The sequence below is a fragment of the Sciurus vulgaris genome, assembly GCF_902686455.1.
Source record: "Sciurus vulgaris genome assembly, chromosome: 13".
Lineage (NCBI taxonomy): Eukaryota > Metazoa > Chordata > Mammalia > Rodentia > Sciuridae > Sciurus > Sciurus vulgaris.
Genome location: NC_136474.1, coordinates 18,108,371 through 18,115,739, shown reverse-complemented (window position 1 = coordinate 18,115,739; position 7,369 = coordinate 18,108,371). Strand labels below are relative to the sequence as shown.

At 47.9% G+C, this 7,369-nt stretch overlaps 1 pseudogene across 1 annotated transcript; it reads left to right on the top strand.

Moving 5' to 3' along the window:
- The first annotated feature begins 956 nt into the window (after positions 1-956).
- Positions 957-2,563, top strand: LOC306643202 (vasculin-like; annotated as a pseudogene). The gene is made up of 2 exons: positions 957-992; positions 1,218-2,563. The product of its transcript is annotated as a vasculin-like (transcript).
- Positions 2,564-7,369: the final 4,806 nt, after the last annotated feature.

The window sequence follows — 7,369 nt, the reverse complement described above, 5'->3', positions numbered from 1 at the left end:
TGGTTCAAACGGATTATATAAATGGTTAAAGTATTTCAGCTGGTGATATTTTTGCCACCGCCCCCCCCCCCCCCATCCTGTTGTTCTTCAGCCAAAACTGTTTAGGATATGTTTGATTTGTGTACTGAGTAGTTTCAGCAGCTTCAGATTACTGTTTGAGTCTTGTTAAAGTTTCATGGCAGTTTATTTTTACCTTCATTAAAACTTTTAGGAATTTTTTACCTCATCCCTTTTCATGTCACAATGGGACAGCTTTTCTAAATGAAGACACTGAAAGAATACAGGGTTTTTTTCTTTTTATCTTTTACTTATGTGGAAATTTAAGATGTTGCAGTTTCCACCAGCATAGTAGTATTGAGATGGCTATTTGTGTCTTTTTATGTGCTGATGTTTAGGAATACTCTTCAGATGTGAAATTTTCTGTTTCTGCTTTTTGGCTCATAAATTGGATATTTCATCTGGAGTGGATAAGTACAACAGCGACAAGTATATGGAATAATAAAGAAGACTTTGATCTTAAATCTGAGGAACGTGGCTAATTCTGGAGATAGCCGTATGAAAACTTTAAAACAGAAGTATGGGTAGCTGACTTGAAATAACTCTATGTCAAATAGTCATGGGTTAAGCATCTTCAAAGTACTTGGGTATTATTTCAGAGGATACAAAATAAAAATTTTAAAAAAAACTGGAAAAAAAAAAAAAAGAGAGAGAAAACCAACACCTTTGTGGGCAGTCCTGTTGGAATCTGGACTTGCCATGAGGTGTTGAAGCCTTGTTTCACTGAGTTGGAGACATGGGATCCTAAATGGCGCAGCATGAGTTTGCTCCAGCCTGGCTAAATTTTCCTACTCCATCCTCATCAGCAAAGTCGTCATTGCATTTTGAGAAACATTCTGCAAATTTTTCATGGATGGGAAATCGTTATGATGTGAATCGTCAAAGACACAACTCTTCAGATGACTTTGATTCCGATACTGGACATTCTAATGGAGGTAATTTTGAAAGGAAAGAAAAAAAATGGATGGCATACGCATGGCAGAAATGGTACTGAAAACATAAATCATCGAGGAGGATACCATGGTGGAAATTCCCGTTCTCATAGCAGTATTTTCCATTCTGGAAAAAGCCAAGGACTCCATGAAAACAACATACCTGACAATGAAACCGGAAGGAAGGAAGATAAAAGAGAATGCAAACAGTTTGAGGCTGAGGATTTTCCATCTTTAAATCCTGAATACGAGAGGGAACCAAATCAGAATAAATCTTTCTCTACAGGTGTATGGGGCCTACACGCCCAGACACACACATACCCAACCAAAAAAATCTCCCAAGCTCCTGTCTTAGAGTATCCTCTGAATCCTAAGTCTAGAGCTCCAAGGATGCTGGTCATCAAGAAAGGTAATACAAAAGACTTACAGCTATCTGGATTCCCTGAAGTAGGAAATCTTCAGACACAGCCAGTTAAGAATGGAACTGGTCCAAGTGTTTATAAAGGCTTAGTCCCTAAACTTGCTGCACCACCTATAAAACCTACACAATGGAAAAGCCAAACTAAAGAAAATAAGATTGGAACTTCTTTCCCTCATGAATCTACATATGGTGTTGGCAACTTTAATGCTTTTAAATCAACTGCCAAGAATTTTAGTCCATCGACAAATTCAGTGAAAGAGTGGAATCGTTCAAATTCCTCTTCACCTGTTGACACACTTAATCAGCAGTCTCGTCCAACCAAACTGATACGAATGCGCACGGATAAGAAGAGTGAATTTTTGAAAGCATGGAAAAGGGACAGAGTAGAATAACACGAAGATGGAAGCCATGCTGGCTCAGAGAAGGATGAAGACTCTAATTTGCATAACAGCAACAGTACCCACCAAGAAAGGGATATACACAGAAACTTTGGTGACTATGAGATTCCACCAGAGACTGGCAATGCCTCCGTGATTTCCCAACCGCTCACTCCGTCTTCAACCTTTCCACAAACCCATGTTCTTTCCAGTTCACTTGAGGCAGAACACAGGTTGTTAGGGGAGATGGGCTGGCAGAAGACCATGAAAATGGTGAAACGTGTGCTCCCTTAACTGAGGATGAGATGAGAGAATTCCAAGTCACTAGTGAACAGTTGCAGAAGAATGGCCTGAGAAAAAATGGTATTTTGAAAAAAATAGGCTGATCCGTGACTTCGAGTTTGGACCCTGGAAAAACAGCACTTTCAAACCCACCATTGAGAATGATAGATGACACAGAGACACGTAGCAGTGACACGTCGGATGATGAAGATGTGTGACGGATTTCCTAACAGCTTTAGAATTTTTAGCGTGATACATCTCTCATGCAGTTTGGGGTGAATGGTAAAAACGAAGAACTATAATTTATGTAGTGAAATACCCCATGAGAAGATGATTTTGGGGGGGCTTCAATATGAAGAAAACCAAGAATGTTGTGTTGGGCTACGTTGAACGTTATTTCTTTGTAAATGAATGTGGTAGAAATGAGGATTTTGGTTGATCCAACATTGACTTTCTTCATTGCTGCAGCATTCCTCTGACTAGCAATGTGACGATGTAACAAATGAGATTTTTCTCATTTAATAATAAAAAATTGTGTAATGTTTTGGAAAAAAAAAACTGACCATCAATATTTCACCATATAAATGTTAACTAGAAATTGAAACCTTTTTTGTTATTGTTATTCTCAGAATCTATACTCACCTTATGCCAAACTCTTGGAATTTCTAGAAAAAAAATTCCACTAAGTTTTGGTGTTTTGTTTTGCTTTGTTTTCAGTGCTAGGGATCAAATCCAGGGACCCACATGGTCTAGGCAAACCCTCTACCACTAAGCTATATTCCCAGCCTCGGAAATAATCAAATAAAAGCAGGACATGGTGGCACTCACCTGAATCCCAGCAGCTCAGGAGGCTGAGGCAGGAGGATTAAAAGCTCAAAGTCAACCTCAGCAACTTAATGAGGCCCTAAGCAACCTAGCAAGACCCTATCTCTAAATAAAATATTTGAATAAGGGCTGGGGATGTGACTCAGTGGTTAAGCACCCCTGGGTTCAATCCCCATAATAATAATTATAATAGGAAGAAAAGAGATGATCTTTTCAAATACCAAAGAAAGAGCATTGAATATTCACTGTTTATGATAGCCTCATTATAAAAGAGAATTGAACAAAGAAAAGGTCTCTTTGAATAAAATCCACGAAGATGGGACAAGAATTTCATAGTAAGGCATTGGGGTGAAGCAAATTTGTTTTGCATTTTATATAAAACTAAAGGTAACATTTTAAAAGTATGGCACCTATCTGCCAACTTGTGCCATTTAAAATGAAATAATATTGGTTCCAGGATACAGTTCTGGCACTGGTGGAGGAACAGGGCCTGGATTCACTTGCTCACTTGAAACAACATTAACAGTGTCAAAGCAGATGAAGCAACAGTTTTCCAGACATCAGACTCCAGGAAACAAGGGAAAGTGATCCCTGAAAGATAGGACTCAGGTGCGCCCTGGGGCTGCCAGAGCTTGCTGCCTGGAGAGGAGCAAAAACAGAGGTAGAGCCCAGAGGCTTGTGGAGTTGGAGGCAGAGGTAGTGAAGGATTGATGAAGGCCAAAGTAAGGACCCCTCAAAAGGACTCACAAGAGCGGGGCTTGGTGGTGCACACCTGTAATCCCAGTGGCTTGGGAGGCTGAGGCAGAAGGATCACAAGTTCGAGGCCAGCCTCAGCAACTTAGTGAGGCCCATCTGCAACTTAGCGAGATCCTGTCTCTAAATAAAATATTTTAAAAAGGTCCAGGGATGTGGCTCAGTGGTTAAGTACCCCTGGGTTCAATCCCTGGTACCAAAAATAAATAAATAAAGTTTATTTTGTGTGTATGTTTAGAACCCTCTGATTTTGGTGAATTACAGGGGAGTGAGGAACAGAACTGATGTTTGCTGGTGAATTCTTAAACAGGCAAGGAGGGGCTCCTGAAGGTAAAAATCAGGACGTGCTTAAAAATCAGGGGCTCCTGAAGGTAAAAATCCTTCCAATGCTTAGCCCTTGGCAGTCCTTCTGTTTCAGACCAGACCTATTGAGTCTCCAGCAAGTAGCCAGTTGCCCTTTTTTGGGGGGGTTGGGGGATACTGGGGATTGAACCCAGGGGCCCTTAACCACTGAGCCACATCCCCAGCCCTTTTTTATATTTTATTTTGAGAGAGGGTCTCAATGAGTTGCTGAGGGCCTCACTAAATTGCTGACGTTAGCTTTGAACTTGAGATCCTCCTGCCTCAGCCTCCCAAGCCGCTAGGCTTACGGGCATGTATCAGGGCACCTGGCTAGCCAGTTGCCCTTTGAGCACTCCTGCCTAAGGCTGGCACCAATGAAGTTTCTGCTCCAGGTGAGCTGGAATTCCCTGTATCTGCCTGTCTGTCTCTCCAGTTGTCTGGGTCCTGGTTTCCCTGTTGTGAAGCAGGTTCTCTAATAACCAGTCCAAGAGAGGACCGCCAGCACATGGAGGGTAGCAGAGAGCTTCACCATGCCCACCACCAACAGAAGCCTGGCCTCTCCCGCCCACCACATTCTAGGCTACAGTTTTACCAGTCACCTGAGTCGGGTGGGACAGAACACAGCCCCAGGCAACAAGTTACTGGAACTGGAGTTTGTACTCACAGATAAGCAAGGGACAGAAGAGGCCCAGGACTCATGGATGAGTCCACAGGGCTCAAGAAAGCTGCCTGGAGCAGGTCTCTGGGCAAAGTGTTGAAGGGCAGCCTGCTTCCTAAGGAGAGAGCCACGAAGCCCAGGTCCTGGCCGTTCCTCCCGAGGTCAGCATTCCTCAGGAGGACACAGACAAGGTCCCGCCTCAGGACACACATTCCTAGCGTGCTTTACACTTGTTCTGAAAACTGCTGTGGGACACTGTGTCGGACACCTGTGACCCCCATTCTCAGAGGACCCCAAGAATTGCAGGGTGCTTCACTGTTGAGGCCGGGTGGGACGACCACCACGCTTCTTCACATCAGCCTGGACACCAGAAGCCTCTCCCAATTCTTATTAATCTTGTTGAGGCCTTAGGGAATTTGTTGCCCAGAACAAATGTCAAGGCCAAGGACAAGCCGGAGAGAGGGCACTGTTAGTCTCCTCCTGGGAGAGACTGTTTCAAACCCCTTTTCTCCAGGGGCCCCTTGTCCTCTGCTCGTCCTGGTCAAATGCAGCGGCTTCAGGTGTCGGGCCCTTACTGCTGCCGAGCACCTTGTGTCCTGCTCTGGGGCCAGCTCTTTTGCAACAGTCATCGATGACCACTCTGCACCATGACACTGCCATGAGCAAGGCCCCTGCCTGCTGGGCCTGTGCGTCCTGCCCCAGGGTCCAGGCAGGGCCGGGCTAGCACCCAGGAGGGCTGCAGGGAAAGCCAGGGAGGGCCCTGCACGCCTGGTCTCCCCTGCCCCCAAACGCGGTCCTGGGTGTGTGGGGGGTCTTCCTGGCTTGGGGTCCGGGGGCTGCAGGGAGGCTCCGCGGCAAGCGGAGCAGTACTGGAACCTACGCACAGTGCTCAGGTCCTGTTCCATCTGGAATGAAAGTCGCCTGGCCCGCAGAGAGACAGGACCACGAGCTCGGCAAACTTTGTAGCAGGTGAAAGCAACACAGAGGCAGCACCCACACCAAAATGACCTTCTCTAGTCCAGGGCTGCCCCACATTCGAATGACTGCGTGACCTTAGGAAGTTGTGGGTTGCAGGACTCACCCTCTGGGGCCTTCCTGGTAGCACCAAAAGCAGACTTCTCCCTGAAGCATAAAATCTCCCACCTGCATTCCTGGCTCATTCCCACCTCTTGAGGGGAAGGGGCACATGCTCTGATCCCTGGTGTTTTAGTCAGCTTTTTCACTGCTGTGACTAAAAGAACCAACAAGAACAACTTTGTAGGAGGAAGAGTTCATTTGGGGGCTCACAGTTTCAGAGGTCTCGGTCCAGAGGCAGCTGACTGCATCCCTCAGGGCTGGAGATGAGACAGAACATCCTGGAAAAAGTGTGTGGAGGAGGAAGCAGCTCACGTGAGAGACTTCACTTGCCAGATATTAAATACACACCCCAGAGCCACGCCCCCAGTGCCCACCTCCTCCAGCCTCGCCCACAGGGCCCACTTCCTGCAGCCACGCCCCACCGGCCTTCAGACACCCATCAGGGGCTCACTCTCAGGTCCAGGCTTTCACAGCCCCGTCCTTTCTCCTCCAGTCCTCGCACTGTCTCACACGAGAGCCTGTGGGGGACATCCAAACCGTACGCCTGGTAATCCAGACTTGGAAGGGAGAGGAACAGGGCCCATCCCATAAGGCCAACCCAGGGAGCAGTGACATAGGGTCAGGCCTGGACACCCAGCCTCTCCCTGACTGTGAGGAAAGCCAGGTCACCACAGCCTTGGAACTTTCTCAAGAGCCACCTGGGTGGGGACAGCAGCCCTCCTACGGGAGGTCACACCCCCTAAGGGCAGCAGAGCCCAACCTGCAACTGCAAATGCGGCTGGACCAGACCCTGTGTAAGAGGTGACGACATGCCCCTAAACCCTCAGCGAGGTCGGAGGAGAGCAGGAGGTTGGAGCCACTGGCCCAGGAGGAGGTCCGGATGTGGAAATCTATATGGAGACAGTTCAAAAGCTGCCTCCCAGCCCTTCTGAGAGGAGCTGTCCCTTACTCTGCCCCCACTTCCTACCACTCCCGTCCCGTGTCCTTCCTTGCTGTGGACGCTCCTTCGCCTCCGGCCTTGTTAAAACAAGCAGCTCCAGCGTGTGACGCTACCCGGCAGGAGGCATGGATGCCGGCTGGTTTTGGTCACAGCCCACAGGCAGATGCCCTGGCCATCGGCCCCACCCTCCTGCAGGAGCTGTTCCTTCCTGCTTCCTCTGCTCTCGGGCAGAAGCACCACCGCCCCGGCCCACGGCGGCCCTCCTGCTCTTCAAGGCCGACCCACACGGCTCCTTTCCTCTCAGGCCACAGGATTTCCTTCCTGTGCAGAGCCGTGGGGGCCTGCTCCACCCCAGGGTCACTTTGAGCCGGCCGCATGTGTGCGTGTGTGTCTGTGTCCTTGTGGTATGCGTGTGTGACGGTGTCTGTGCACATGGACGTGTATCCATCTGTATCCATCTGTGTCCCTGTGTCCCTGGTTCTCTGCTGTGACGCTGACATCGTGAAAAGCCCAATCATGTTTTTTCTTCTTTTCAACTTCCACTTCTCCCTGACTCGGGGTCTGACACGGAAGGGCTCCAGGAGGAGGGCCTGTTATAAGGAATCAAACAAAACTAGTGTGTACACAGTGCCTCTGAGTCCTGTCTGATTAGTGCTTCTGAGCCGAGCTCTGGGCTAAGTGAAGAAGACTCAGCCACAGGGGCAT